Below are 16262 nucleotides of genomic sequence, written 5' to 3' on the forward strand. Positions count from 1 at the left end.
AGTCTATGTATGAACTCCTGAGAGGCCTAAACCTGAAATAGCTTTATGAACCCTGGCCTAGTACTGAAGACAAATAACTTCTCCAAGTTCCCCCTTGCTTGAAGTTGCCTTCTTCTACGAGGATTTCCTTGGACTAGCTTTATTGCCAGAGGATTTTTGTTAAAGCACCTCTACTTTCTAGAAGCTATATAAATCAGGGTATTCTTATTCATTCTGTGTTCTAAGTCTAGCTCTTAAAATTTCAAAGAAGCAGAATGTGGTACATCCCCATTAAATGCAGGTGCTTTCTGCCCTGTTTATTTCAAACAGTTGAATGTCTATAGTAGTTAGGACTGATGATTTGTAAGCTGATGAATGATGCCAAAAACTAAATGTCTCTTGAGTACAGTGGAGCCTATAGTCTAGTCTCCATGAATATTAGGGCAGTGTGCCAACTAAAGCTGGCTTAATTCTGCAAGCAGGAGCCCTTTGCAGAAGGATTCATGGTAATTAACCAATTCAAAGTGCAATATTTTCCTTTCATTAATGTGGCAGAAAACAACTAAATATCTACAGCAAGAATGTTTTTGACATTTTCATTTGCTGCTTGGAAAATAATGGATACTATGAATTGTGCTATAAAAGAAAACTGCTAGGATTTTGTCATTTCCATTTCAACTTTCTAACAAAAACGTGGATTACTCAATGAGCAATTTTTTTTAAAAAAAATTAATAGGAAGAGTTGGCTGCAGGAGTTACCAGAATTGATTGACATTTTGAGGTGCTTGGCTTGTAGGAGATTGTTAGGGAGTTTATTGGCTCAGGCTTCTTGCTTGTCACATCTCCTTCCCTGTATGTCTGAGTAATAGAATTCCAGTTGGGTGTGATCATTTCCTATCCTTTCTGTCTTCTCAAGTTCATTTTTATCCCAAATATTGCACAGCATTTTGCTCTCTTCTCCTGTTTCTTTTGGGTTAAAGAAGTATTTATTTCAATTAGTTCATGCGAAGGATTGTTAACTTTTTACTTTTAAAAATGTACTTAGGGCCAGCCAACTGGCACGTAGTATTTTGAATAATTTTGGAACTAAGTGTCCATTGATGACAAATGTTTTGCTGAAGGAATTATTGAAGTATTTATTCATTTTAAGGTATATTCGTTTTGACATAAATACTCTTATCTGTTGATAGTGTTTATCTTTTTACTAAAAATATAATGCTTTTATAATCATACCTTTGATTTCTAGACTCTAGTTATTGAAAACTTGAAGATCACTCAAAATTTTTCCCTCCTTCAATTTTGACACACTTTCTGGGCTATATTCTTGCTTCTGTATGTTCTTTTATAAATTGGATATGTTTAGTTAGAAAAATACTGGTTGTAATTACCAGAAACCCATTTCAGCCTATCTGAAAATGGAAATCTAGAAGGATATTGGGATAACTTCTGAAATCACAAAGAACAACTTGGCTTCATGAAGAATTGTAATTTGCCATAGGTAAAGCTGTTAGGAACATAGGTAATACTCTTCCCATCTTTTATGCTTGCTTCTATCTAGATGTCTCTTACTTCTTTACACTTTTTAGTGTAAAGATGTACTTTTTAGTACTTTCAAGGATGTACATGACCAAATATAGTTACCTATCACTACTACTTAATCAATTAAAGTGACCAGCATAGAGACACCAGAGTGTCAGTCCCAGTCCTGAAAATAGCACGAGAGAAAATGTAGACCAACTGGGAGCAGATGATTCACTCTTGATCTAATTAGTTATTGTTGAGAGAGCAGCATCATGAAGTACAAATTTGGCTGCTGTGGCCCCACTCAGATAAAAGGCAGTGTTATCCTTTTTTTTTTTTTTTTTTTTTTTTTTTTTTTATGATGCAGATGCTTCTTAAGTATAAGGATATCAAAAGAAATTCTCTGTGAATGTGAATAATTATCCAATCAATAAATATAATTTTGTGTTTACATGTGTCAGGAACTGTGCTAATTGGTAGGGATTCAGTGGTGAATAAGGTAAATACAATATTGAGCTAACATTCTAGCAGAGTAAATGGAATTTGTAAAAATCACCGTATAAATAAATAAAATGCAGTCATGAACTGCATAATGAGGTTTCAGTCAATGATGGACTGCATATATGACAGTGGTCCCCTAAGGTTATAATAGAGCTGAAACATTATTATAGCCAAGTGATGTCTTGATGATCCTGAACCTATGTAGGCCTAGGTTAATGTGTATGTTTGTGTCTTAATTTTTAACAAAAAAAAGTTTTAAAAGGAAAAAAATTAAATATACAAAAGGATTATGGAATAAGGATATAAAGAAAATATTTTAGTACAGCTGTACAGTGTATTTGTGTTTAAGCTGTGTTATCACAAGAGTCAGAGTTAAAAAATTAAAAAGTTTATAAAGTAGAAAGGTTACAGTAAGCCAATGTTAATTTATTACTAAAGAATGAAAATTTATTTTTATAAATTTAATGTAGGCTAATTATACAGTGTTTATAAAGTCTATAGTAGTGTACAGTAATGTCTTAGGACTTCACTCACTCGTTGACTCACCCAGACCTGATTTCTAGTCCTATAGGTTCCATTTCTGTTAAGTGCCTAATACACATATACCATTTTTTATCTCTTATACCATATTTTTACTGTATCTTTTCTATGTTTAGATATGTAAGTACTTAACACTGTGTTTCAATTGCCTATAGTATTCAGCACAGTAACATAGTGAACAGGTTTGTAGCCTAGGAGCAATAGGCTATAGCATATAGCCTAGGTGTATAATAGGCTGTACCATCTAGGTTTGTGTAAGAACACTCTATGATGTTTACAACATGATGAAATTGCCTAATGATGCATTTCTTAAAACATATCCCTGTTGTTAAGCAATGCATGACTGTAATTGTGAAATGTGGTAAGTGCATTAAAGAAGTCACCCATGGCTGAGCTAGAGAACTGGCATTTGGAGTGCAGAAGGAGGGTGGGGAGAAGGTAAGGACACTTACTGCACTGCTTTCTAAAGAGGTGACGTTTATCTTTAGACTTGAAAGATTAGGGAAGGATGTTCCTATCAAGGAAAGTGGAATGTACAAAGACCTTGAAGTACAAGGACTGTAGAAAGCTTAAGGAAATACAAGATGATCATTGTGGAGGAACATAGTAGAAGAATTTAGGATGAATTTGTCAACAACTAGCTTTTGTAGTGTGTACATAGACGAAGGCTCTGATTTAATTCCTTAGCATTTATTAGAAAATCTACCATGTTACAGAGATTGCTAGATTTGGTAAGCTTACATGCGAATAAGGTGAACATAAGGATGAGCCTTATAAAGGATGACACACTTAATAATGATATAAGGCAGAGTGGGATTTTCTGTTAGAAGCATATTTGTTCATTTCTTAAATATTTATTGAGTGCTTTATTACCTGTCAGACACTGATCTAGACACTCAGGCCAGATAGTAAATAATTACTAATTATGTAGGACCTCTCTTCTCATGGGGCTTATCAGAGCCTTGTTACTCAAAAATACGATTCTCTGAATAGTATCGTCAGTCAACTATGAGATTGTTAGAAATGCAGAATCTCAGGCCCCACCCAGATGTACAGAATCAGAATCTCCATTGAGATTTCACATGATTAGTGCAAATAGTATAGATTGAGAAACACTGTTCTAGAGCAGGGTTTGGCAGACTATGGCCTTGGTGCCAAATCCGCCTGGCTGCCTATTTTTGTAAATAATGTTTTATTGGGACAGCCATGCCCATTTGTTTACATATTATCTATGACTGCTTTCACAGGCAATGGGGCATTTGAGTAGTTGTGACAGGGCCTCTAGCCCACAAAGCCTAAAATATTTACTACTTGGCCCTTTACAGACTTAGTGTCCCACCCTTTGTTCTAGTCCGTAAACAAGTAGTGTGACAGATATTTTTACTTATTTGATTGTGAAAATCTTTATGGAATAGGCAATGTTTGAACAGTTCTGAAAAGCATTGGTTTAACACATTTTTAGCCTGTAATCTACAATACAAATGAAATACAGTTGACCCTTGAACAGTGTAGTGGTTTGGGGTGGCAACACCCCCACCCAAGCACAGTCAGAAGCTAGCTATAACTTTTGACTCCCTCAGAACTTAACTATTAATAGGCTTGCCAATAACATAAACAGTTGATTAACACATATTTTCTATGTTATCTGTATTATGTACTGTATTCTTACAGTAAATTAAGCTAGAGAGAAGAAAATGCTACCAAGAAAATCATAAGGAAGGAAAAATATATTTACTATTCATTCAATGGAAGTAGATAATCATAAAAGTCTTCATCCTAGTTATCTTCACATTGAGCAGGATGAGAAGGAGGAAGAGCAGGGGTTGGTCATGCTGTCTTGGGGAAGTGGAAGAGGCGGAGGAGGTAGAAGGGGAGGCAGGCACACTTTGTGTGACTTTATGGAAGTACAGTTGACTCTTGAACAACATGGGCTTGAGCTACATGGATTCACTTATATTTGGATTTTTTTCAACCAAATGCAGATAAAAATACAGTATTATGGGATACACAACCCACATGTATGGGGCCGCCTTTTTGTATACTCGGCTTCTGCAGGGCTGACTTCAGGACTTGAGTATTCAGTGATTTTGTATATATTGATTTAGGTATACATGGGTTTGGTAAACTTACATGCTAACCTGGAACTAATCCCCCATATATACTAAGGGACAACTGTACATTGTAATTTGTATCTGACTTTTTTGCTTTATCTTTTCTCTAAAAATGTTTCTTTACAGTACCAACCCTTCTTCCACTGTTTACTTTAGTTTTAGCGCCCATGTCGTAGAAGCATCCAAGTCATAAAAGAAACCAAAAGCTATCTTGAGTAATTGGAACCCTTCTGCCATACTGTCTAATTGAACTTTGTTTTCTGTCATTGCTTCTACATCTTCTTCCTCATTATCTGGCATTGGTTCAGATGCACTCAAGGAATTCAAGTCATATTCTGTTAATTCCTCTGGTGTGGTGTCTGTTCTTGGATTTCTCCAAGATCCATGTCTTCAAACCTTTCATCCATTACCTTTTTTTTGGCCACATCTACAAGCTCTTTCATGACTTCCTTGCTTGGCACTGTTCTAAATCTTGTGAAGTCATGTACAAAGTCTGGACAGAGTTATGTCCAACAGGAATTTATGGTTTTGGCTTTGATAGCTTTCACAGGTTTTTCTATAACAACCATGGTCTCTTCAATGGTGTAATCTCTTCAGACTTTCATGATGTTCTCTCTACTGGGGTTCTCTTCCATAGTATCGACAGTCCTTTCCATTGAGTACTATGTGCCTTAAAAATCCTTATGACCCTTTATCTAGAGGCTGAATTAGAGATAATGTGTTTGGGGGCAAGTAGATCAGTTTGATGCCTTTGGTACTGAACTCATGGGGTTCTGGGTGACTGGGGCATTGTTCAATATCAAAAGAACTTTGAAACACAGGCCGTTTATTTACAAGGTACTTCTTGACTTCAGGAACAAAGAATCAGTGGAACCAATCCAGAAAGCTGTTCTCATCTTCTTAGGCAGTGTGGCAAAAGAGCTTCCCATTGTACAACCAAAAGCTTAGCTGGTGTTTATCTTTCTTCTTCATGGCTTGGGGAACAGATTTATAGATAAGACCAGTCCTGATCATAAACCTGACGGCATTTGCACAAATAGTGGAGTTGGTCTGCTGCTTCCTCCCTTAAATCCTAGTGCTTCTCTTCCTTACTCATATGTGTTCTTTGTGGCATTTTTCCTCAGAATAGAGCACTTTCTTCTGCATTAAAAACCTGTTCATAAGATATATGCTTTCTCCTCGATGATTTTCTTAAATTTGTCTGGGAACTCGTCTGCTGCTACTTGGTTGGCAGAAACTGCTTCTCTTGTTGTCTTGACATTTTTAAGCCAAGCCTCTTTCTAAAATTACCAAACCATCCTTTGCTGGCATTAAATTCTTCAGCTTTAGATCATTCACCTTCCTTTTGCTTTAAATTGTCATATAATGACAACTTTTTCTTGAATTATATTAGAATCTATAGGTATGCTTTTCTTATAGCAATCCTGCACCCATATAAAAGCTGCATTTTCAATATGACAGAAAAGGGTAATTTGCAAAAAGTGCGGGGTTTTCATACCTGTTGGCGTAGCTGTAGTGACAGCTTCATAAATTTTCTTTTCTTTTTTTTAAATCATTCTTATGCTGTGTTCATGCCTTTGGTACTGAACTCATGAAAAAGTGGGCAACCTCAGCTGCAGACCTTAATCTATGGTACATATGAAACAATTCAACTTTTTGTTGTAATGTAACTTTTCTCAGCTTCTTGGGAGCACTTGCAGCATCACTAGTGCTGCTTCATATGAGACCCATGGTGTTATTCCAGGTTTATAGCATTGCACTAAATATGATGAAAAATACGTGAGAACTGTAAGAGATCACTTTGTACTGTGATACACAATTTACTGGAAAGATGAACTGCTCACTCAGAGATGATTAGCATCGCAGGGTAGATAGTCCCAGCACTTGAGCTCACTCACAATAGCAACACAAGGTGGCTACAAAATTATTACAGTTGCACAGTAGGTATTATAGTTAATTTTATGCAGTTATTATTTAATACTGCATCTTTACATTTGTTTACACTTCTCTTGACTGCAAATGGTACCGTGTGCATTCTAAGTTCTTTTGTAAGGTTTGATACATTTTAACTTTTTATAATGGATTTATATATATTTTATGGTAGTAAATGATAAAACAGACTAGTACCTACATATATTTTATGCATCATGACATACCTTCATCTTAATTTTTTGATATTTCTGGGGGACTCATTCTTTATGTGATTTTTTTTTTCAAATTGTTACACATCTCTAAAAAATGTTCCAATATATTTTTTGGAAAAAAATCCACATATAAGTGGACCTGCACAGTTTAAAGCTGTGTTCTTCAAGGGTCAACATTACATTGAAGTCTGATATATAAAACATATTTAAAAATTCAAAAGAATGAATCAGACACAATTATGGCAAGTGGAGGGCAGACCTAGGAAATTAAAAATATTGGTGTCATTGTGATGAAATAACAGGATAACAATAGTATACATTTATTTATCTAAAAAAATTTTACCAAGTGCCTTTGAGGCACAAATGTTCATTTGATGGTAATGGTATTTTGAAGATTGCTAAGACTTATGTTTATATCTCTATCTTATTTCTGAGGAAACTGATACTAAAATTAAAGCAAAAGTGTTTTGCCAGTGAGTACAACAGTAGTAGAGCTGGAACTAACTGGGATCTATGCTTCCTAATTAAGCTGATTAAAATTTACTCAATCAAAGAGATTTAAGGAGATTGATGGTTACAGCCTAGCATGCTATCCATCTTTCATTCCAGGCTTTAACTTAGAACACTCTGCTATTAATTATCCTGAGTATTAGATTTACATGTAAGATTTCTTTTGAAAGTCTTTCAAAACATCATTTTATTCTCTTACATACCCTTTTCTTGTTGAAAATTATATTGGTCACTCTGAATACAAAGAGTATTTCTGTTATGACACTGATGATTTGAATATAGAAATCACTTGCTTGAACAGCTATGACTGATAAGTAACTAAGAAAACTTGGGAACCTCAGTGAACCTGGTAACCTAAGTCAACTAAGGTTTGAGACTTTAAGAGTTGTCAATGGGATTATTATCTTGGCTCTGCAAGTGGGCCGTGGGTTGGAAGCCACTGCTTAGACAGAAACCTGTTACTTTGTGGGCTGCTTCAAAGAGATTGAGGGCTTTGAAATAGGGAGATATCAAGTCCATCTCTCTATTGTTTAAAGCAAATGTAAAGCAGATGTATAGCAGCCGCTAAGATACATCTGCTATATAGTAAATTAAAAGAGGGCATGGAGATTTGTAGCTACCCAGAGTACCACTGAGCCACTATCTTTTAATTATCGGCCTGCCCAAATACTTTGCAAGTGAATGTAGTTCAGGCAAGCCAGAATATAAGAGGGAAATGGGTTAGGATGAGATTAGCACCTCCAGGAGCCTAGAGGGAAAAATGCCTTATCTAGTCCAGTGGAAAAATACCTGGGGCTTCACATCCTACAATCAGACAGTGTTCAGGTTTTATGAGAAACTGAGGTTTCTAGAAAATCCGAAAATAGTTGTCAATTTATATCTATCTCCACAGACACACACAATTATATTATATTATATATATTTGTATATTATATATATAGTATTGGTATATATTAAGATTACATATTAAACATTTTCTTTAACCTAAATTTTTAGTTAATCATAAGAATAACTAAAAATTGGCCGGGCGCGGTGGCTCACGCCTGTAATCCTAGCACTTTGGGAGGCCGAGGCGGGTGGATCACGAGGTCAGGAGATCGAGACCATCTTGGCTAACACGGTGAAACCCCGTTTCTACTAAAAATACAAAAAATTAGCCGGGCGTGTTGGCGGGCGCCTGTAGTCCCAGCTACTTGGGAGGCTGAGGCAGGAGAATGGCGTGAACCCAGGAGGCGGAGCTTGCAGTGAGCCGAGATCGCGCCACTGCACTCCAGCCTGGGAGACACAGCGAGACTCCGTCTCAAAAAAAAAAAAAAAAAAAAAAATAACTAAAAATTAAAAAGAAATGTTTTAAAGAAATTAAAACTTTTTTGGGGCCCTAGAGAGTATTAGAGAGTATTATGGGCCCTTGGCACTGTGCCTAATGGGTAAGTTAGCCCTGTCTATCTCTAAGCATTTGTTTGAATGAGAATATCTAGTATCTAGAACAATTGAGAAACTCATCCTTGGCAAAAATACGCTTTATTTGTGGAACTATTCATTTCATGTAAATGTTTTAAATTTTTAAAAAACTTTCTTTTATTTACTTTGTCATTTAAATCTGTTGTAGTTTGGGGACAGATAGGTTTCCACAGTCTTTAAATATAGCTAGAAAGACCTTTATATTCTGTTGGTTGTGTGCCAGTGAGATCAGACTAACTTCAAAAATTGGGAAATGAGAATTCAGATCATTTGAGATTTTCTGAATTTTCTATTCTTTTTATTTTGACTTGAATAAAAATAAGCAAAGTAAGGGTTATGAAGGACAGCATAGTAGCAGGGTATTGCTGATATTTTGCTTGTTCATGAAAAAGGAAAAGTATGGGAGGAAAGACTTTGTAAAATAAATTTTAAACGTTTTTACTTAACTTCAGAAACTCTACAAAACTTGTGATATTGTGAATACTTTCAAAGTGTTCCATCATCATTATAAGATCTTAAAGTTCTGAGATATTCTATCAAAATTATTTAGCACTACCTATTCATTCAACTCAAGCTGATAAATTATACAAGTTGGGGATGGGGACAAAAGAGGAGAAATAGAAATTGAAAGAGTGAGAGAGAATAAGAACAGTTTAAAGTAATGTGTGCAAGAGCTTTTGCTACTTGCCTTGATGTAGAACAGTTTAAAGTAATGTGTGCAAGAGCTTTTGCTACTTGCCTTGATGTAATGCCTTGATGTAATACCTTGATGCTGGATTGATTCTTCTGCCATAAACAGTGATAAAACCGAACAAAATATATGAGGCAACTTTTCACATGTTGGACAACAGACAGTGCAAGACTGTGATTATTGAGAGAAGGCAGATACATAAAAAAAGCCCCACATTTGCTCTGCATTTCTGCCTAGGGACATTTTCCTGACTATGTAACAAGGACTTGGAGTCCAAGCAGAAACAGTGGCACCTCTGAGCTGAGAAGGCAGAGACCAGAATCTAGGCCTGTTGAAGCAGCTGGAATCTGGAGCGGGGCACCAGAAGGGTGAAGGCTGCACAGAAATGGGGATCCAGAATTCTGAATATGGGTTCCCTTCAAGTCATGGCTGAGTGATGAACTGCACATATGGCAAGTCAAACTGTGGGCTTACCAGAGAGTTCCTGCTATGGATCTGAGAATGAAAAGATATGGTACAGGTTTCTGGTAGATGTTGGAGCTGTGTCCCAAGAACACATCATAGGCATCCAGCTGAGAAAAAAAAAAAGTCCATAACTTAGTTAAGGACCACATCCTAGAGTAAGAATGTCCAACCTAACATGTCTACCCTAATATGTTTAAAACTAGATCTCAACAAAATCCACCAGGAAGACATATAGAAGTTTAATTCTGCCAAAAGAGAGGAGCTTGAGAAACACCTTGGGATTTTCTCAAATTCATCCTAACAAAACATAAACAAATTCAGGGTGTTTAGACAGTAATTATACTGCCTGAGAACAAAGATTACCATTCTTCAGAGGATCATAGCAGAATCCATGTTCTCTGCATTGTATTATTTATATAATAACAATATATATTTATATATATATTGTATTATTATATAATAACTATATATTTATATATATTGTATTACATAATACAATATATATAAATATATATTGTATTATATAATAAAATATATATATAGTATTATATATTTATTTATATATTATATTGTATTATATATTTTTTATATAATATATAGTATATAATAAATTACTGCACGTGCAAAAGAAAAGGGAAAAGTATGACCAGTAGTCAAAATAAAGTCAATAGCAGTAGACCTTGAGATGGCCTAGTTGTTGAGTTTAGCTGAAAAAGGCTCATGTATGCATACCAATAAAAGGACTTAAACAAACAAATTGTGGTCTTAATGAGTAAACGGGTTAGAAATCTTGGCAGAGAAATGGAAACTACTAGTGTTCTATACCAGTGGTCCCCAACCTTTTTGGCACCAGGGACCGGTTTTATGGAAGACAATTTTAACATGGACTAGGGGGTGGAGGAATGATTCAAATACATTACATTTATTGTGTGCTTTATTTCTATGATTATTACATTGTAATATATAATGAAATAATTATCTACTCATCATAATGTAGAATCAGTGGGAGCCCTGAGTTTGTTTCCCTCCAGCTAGACAGTCCCATCTGGGGGTGACAGGAGACAGTGACAGATCATCAGGCATTAGATTCTCATAAGAAACATGCAACCTAGATCCCTCGCATGAGCAGTTCACAACAGGGTTTGCACTCCTATGAGAATCGAATGCTGCCGCTGCTCTGACAGGAAGCAGAGCTCAGGCAGTAATGTGAGCAATGGGGAGTGGCTGTAAATAGAGATGAAGCTTCACTGGCTCACCTGCTGCTCACCTCCTGCTCACCTCTTGCTCACCTCCTGCTGTGTGGTCTGTTTCCTAACAGTCCATGGACTGGTACCTGGGTGGGTTCCACAGACAGTTGAGGGGTTGGGGACCCTTGTTCTATACCACTGTAGGGTGACTATAGTTATCAATTATTTATAGTTTCAGATAGCCAGAAGAAGGGTATTGGATGTTTGTAATACAAAAAAAAAAAAAGATAGGTATTTGAGATGATGGATATGCTAATTACACTGACCCGATCATCATACATTATATGTATTGAAACATCACTGTGTGCCTCATGAATATGTCAGTTAAAAAAATCACTCATTTATAAACATAGATGGAATTATGACTGAATTTTTCAGTTAAATGAGCCAATAAACTGTCTTTCGTGCTTAAAAGTAAAAACAGAAACATTGTTCATATACATGGTATAAAAGTTGTAAATAAAATATAAGTAAATACAATCGTATAGTATATTTTAAAAAGATCATTATTCCAAAATAATTGAATGATGGGTTTTTTTGGTTTGTTTTAATAAATTCTACTGTGTATGAAAAGCTAAGTGAAAATTCAAGAACTGAAAAGAACAATAACTAATTAAAAATTTGTTTTACGATCTCCAACATGCTATTAAGAAATATCATTCAACTTGATGCATATCAGTGAAATTTATTCAATCTGATTAACTTAGAAGAAAATTAAAGAAAAATGAACAGAGATTCAGGGACCTAAGGTACAATACCTCATGGTCTAGTATATGTATAATTGCAATTACAGAGGTGAAGAGCATGAAAATGGGGCATGAAAAGTATTTAAGAAATAATTGTTGAAAATTTTCCATTTTTGATTAAGAATACATTGACTTATACATCCAATAAGTTCAGTAAACCCCAAGCAGTATGAATATACTATAATGTGCCACATTAAACAGCTGAAATATCTAATCGTTATTTCAGTGGGTTCTATGTGTTCCACATTATTCAGGAAGAAGCAGCTAACTTTGTTTCACATGGGGAACGATATGGTACAGAGAAGATAGGGCTATTTTATACATTTGAAAATGTTGAATCATAAGGTTTTGCTGAATCTGTGGGTCTATTTAAAACTAAAGAACAATGTTTTTCAAATCATAAAAGTAATGCAGGCTCATTGGAGAAAATACATGACCATACGATATATAAAATTTGCCTCTGATCACAAGGCCTTTGACAGTTTTATCCTACCACATTTCTAGTTTGTTTGTTTTTGCCACGTAGTAGGGAATCATTAAACAAGAACAAATTTTCTTTTCTTTTTTGAGACACGGTCTCATTGTGTTGCCAGGCTGGCGGGCAGTGGTGTGTGATCATGGCTCACTCAACCTCTGCCTCCTGGACTTAACCCATCTTCCCACTTTAGCCTCCCAAGTAGCTGGGACCACAGATGGTGGGCCACCATGCCTGGCTAAGTTTTAAAATTTTTAAATTTTTCGTAGAGACAGGGTTTTGCCTGTTGCCCAGGCTGGTCTTGAACTCCTGAGCTCGAGTGATCTACCTGCCTTGCTCTCCCAAAGTGCTGGGATTACAGGTATGAACCACTGTGCCTGGCCAACAAAAAAACATTTCTTATTAAGGCATACTACTCTCTAAAACAAGCCCTAAACTCTCATCGCCACTTGAAGTTTTTATCTTGAGACTAGTATTATTCTTTTTGTGAGAAAATCTCGGGATGTGAATTCAATCTATATGTATTATATATGTATAATTTTAGAGATATACCAATTATAGATGAGAAATTATGGAATTGCAGAGCATGAAAATAGCTTGTATTTGCCATTTCTGTATTATAAAACTGAATACATAGTTTCTTTTTTAATTATTAAGACAGTCAATTATGGGCCGGGCGTGGTGCCTGTAATCCCAGCACTTTGGGAGGCCGACGCGGGCGGATCACGAGGTCAGGAGATCTAGACCATCTTGGCTAACACGGTGAAACCCCGTCTCTACTAAAAATACAAAAATTAGCCGGGCTTGGTGGCAGGAGCCTGTAGTCCCAGCTACACGGGAGGCTGAGGCAGGAGAATGACGTGAACCCGGGAGGCGGAGCTTGCTGTGAGCCGAGATCGCGCCCCTGCACTCCAGCCTGGGCGACAGAGCCAGACTCCGTCTCAAAAAAAAAAAAGTCAATTATGTAATTACAGTGACGCTACTGTTGCTATTTATCATTCTTCCTCCCACACATTTGGGAAGATGATGCCCTACTGAAGATTTTTCACAGACACCTCTGGGTCTTTAAATTTTTTTCTCATTGAGGTGATATTTGGACAAAATGAAATTGAAGTGATTTTGTACCTGAAGTTCACCAGGGACAGCCTCCTAGTTCTTCTTTTTTTTTGAGACGGAGTCTGGCTCTGTCGCCCAGGCTGGAGTGCAGTGGCGCGATCTCGGCTCCCTGCAAGCTCCGCCTCCCGGGTTCACGCCATTCTCCTGCCTCAGCCTCCCGAGTCGCTGGGACTACAGGCGCCCGCCACCGCGCCCGGCTCATTTTTTGTATTTTTAGTAGAGGTGGGGTTTCACCGTGCTAGCCAGGATGGTCTCGATCTCCTGACCTTGTGGTCCCCCCCGCCTCGGCCTCCCAAAGTGCTGGGATTACAGGCGTGAGCCACCGCGCCTGGCCTCCTTGTTTTAAATATATTCTAAGATTTTGTTCTTTTTAAAAATTACCTTAAGATATATATATATATATCAAAATATATAATACATAAAATGAAATATACCCTTTTAAAAAATGTTGAGTTGAGTTTTTAAAATTTATATCCATGGAACCACCACCATAATCAAGTTGTAGAACATTTTTATACTTCCGCAAGCTCCCTTGTACCCGTCCCCAGCCCCAGGCAAACACTGATCTGCTGATCTACTTTCTGTCTCTCTAGATGAGATTTCTGTTTTCTAGAATTTCACATAAATGGATTAATAAAGCATTGTGTACTCTTGTGTCTGGTTTCTTTTGCTCAGCCCAATGTTGAGACTCACTCATGTGCTATGTGTATGAATAGCATATGAATAGTTCTTTTTATTCCAGAGTAGTCTTTCATTTTATGAGTATACTACAGTTTGTCCATTCACCTCTTGATGTATATTTGGTTTTCAGTTTTAGCTGTTATGAACAAAGTTTCTATGAATGTTTGTAAGTCTTTGTTTAGACAAATGTCTTCATTTTTGTTAGATCAATACTTAGGAGTGGAATATTGGGTCATATGGTTACTATATGTTTGACTTCAGAAGCACCTTTCAAAGTGCTTCCTGAAGTGGTTGTACCGTTTGAAAACATTCCTTCCTTCACAGAGAGCTCCAGTTGCTCTGTATCTACTCATTGTTTTAAAGTTGAATAGAATTCTCAGCATATGTTTGGATAGTGTTAAATTGATATTAAGGAAGAAGCCTGTAGTCATCAGGAGTCTGCATTTAGTCTGACTAAACTGTAGGATAGTTCTACAATAAGGAAATAACTTATTTTTTGTCTTTTATCTTCCCAAGGTTGTCAGTTTTCACATAGATCTTTATTTTCTTGACAAAAGTACTATTTTTATAGAGGTTTTTAATTATTTTTTAAAATATAGCTCCATTGTCACAGTCCAGATAGGCCATCCTACTGTAATTATATAGAAATTACATTTCTGAAATACATTTCTCCTTCTGAATCCATTTATTTTTATAAAACCTCCTGAACCGCAGTGTCTTATATATAGCAGATATCTTACATAGTACAGGTGTTCAGTCAGTGCACATTTTTTGAATACCATATTTTCTCTTGATAATATATATTATTTACCATTCAAGCTAGTAGCTAAATTGGACAAAACTGTAAAATAATAAGCCTGACTTATTTTGGAGTCTTCTTAACTGGCATAATGAATGGTTCAAGTTGTTGAATTTGATCTGTAAATCACTTAAAAGATCTTTGATTCCCAGTAGCATCAAAGGTAGAAAAGAGTTGCTTCTAATAAGGCAGAAGGGTTTCTCCTTTGCTTTGTCTAACAATTCAAAATAATCTTGTAAGGTTGGGCAGATCTTACCCCATGCCAGGGTGGAATAGCCACAGTGTTTCTGTGTTTGACGTTAGGTCATCTCTTCTCTTTTAAAATACACACACATGTGAACTTCCACCATTACCACCACCATTACCAACAACAGCAACACAAAGCCCAAGTTTGTTTCAGGGTCAGTTTGGGAATGTAGAAAATAGCCATTGTTGACTCTGGAGTCAGCCCTGCTGGGCTGAAACAAGATTAGTTTTCATTTTGGGTGAGTGGGATAATGTTCATTGCTATTTGTGCCCGGAAGATTTAGCTAAAGAGTTTTCACCTGAGGTAAATCCCATGGGTTCAGTTTTGTTCTCCAGCCTCTTGTCATACTAGTAATTTTTAGGGCTGCTCCTGCCTTCCCTTAGGTACCTTTTCTACTCTGAAGAACAAATCAGGTCTCCTTATCCAAATGCCTCCTTAGGTTTTTTTTTTTTTTTTTAGAAAAGTCACTTACAACACTATCATGATCCCCAGGAAAATATAGAAGAGCACAGTCTGTGGCTTCAGAGTTCCTATCAGTTCCTGTCAGCAGAACTGTATATCCTGTTGTTGGAATAAAATTGCCTGCTAGAGTAATTTTGTGATAGGCTCTCTTAGGTGCCATTGCATTAGGAATAGAAGACCAGAGGGGCAGAGGGAAAGAAAATATATTAGAGGTGATGTGAGTGGAAGCCAGCATTCGTCTATGAGGGCTTACTTCCCATATATGATCTGTGTCACACAGCAACTCTACCTACAAAGACAATAAACGAGCTCCATGCTTTGATTTGTCCATCTGTAAACAGAGTAATACTACCTGTGTCATCAGGTTAATGGGATAACCAAATGAATTCATATAGGTCAAGGACTTGAAATGCTGAGAGTTTTAATCTTCTGCTATTCTGTACAACAATAAGGACTAGATAGAGTATTTGCTTTAAAAATGCACGCACCTTCTGTCATATATTTTTACAAAATAGACTAGAAGATGTTAACCAGGGTTATTTCTATGGAGTTGGATGTTTGGTAAT

General features: G+C 36.4%; 1 protein-coding gene across 48 annotated transcripts in view; it reads left to right on the plus strand.

The window, feature by feature from the left end:
* Positions 1 to 16262, plus strand: part of RFX3 (regulatory factor X3) — a 308560-nt gene that overhangs the window by 88027 nt on the left and 204271 nt on the right.

This window comes from Pan troglodytes, chromosome 11 (genome assembly GCF_028858775.2).
Source record: "Pan troglodytes isolate AG18354 chromosome 11, NHGRI_mPanTro3-v2.0_pri, whole genome shotgun sequence".
NCBI classification, from domain to species: domain Eukaryota; kingdom Metazoa; phylum Chordata; class Mammalia; order Primates; family Hominidae; genus Pan; species Pan troglodytes.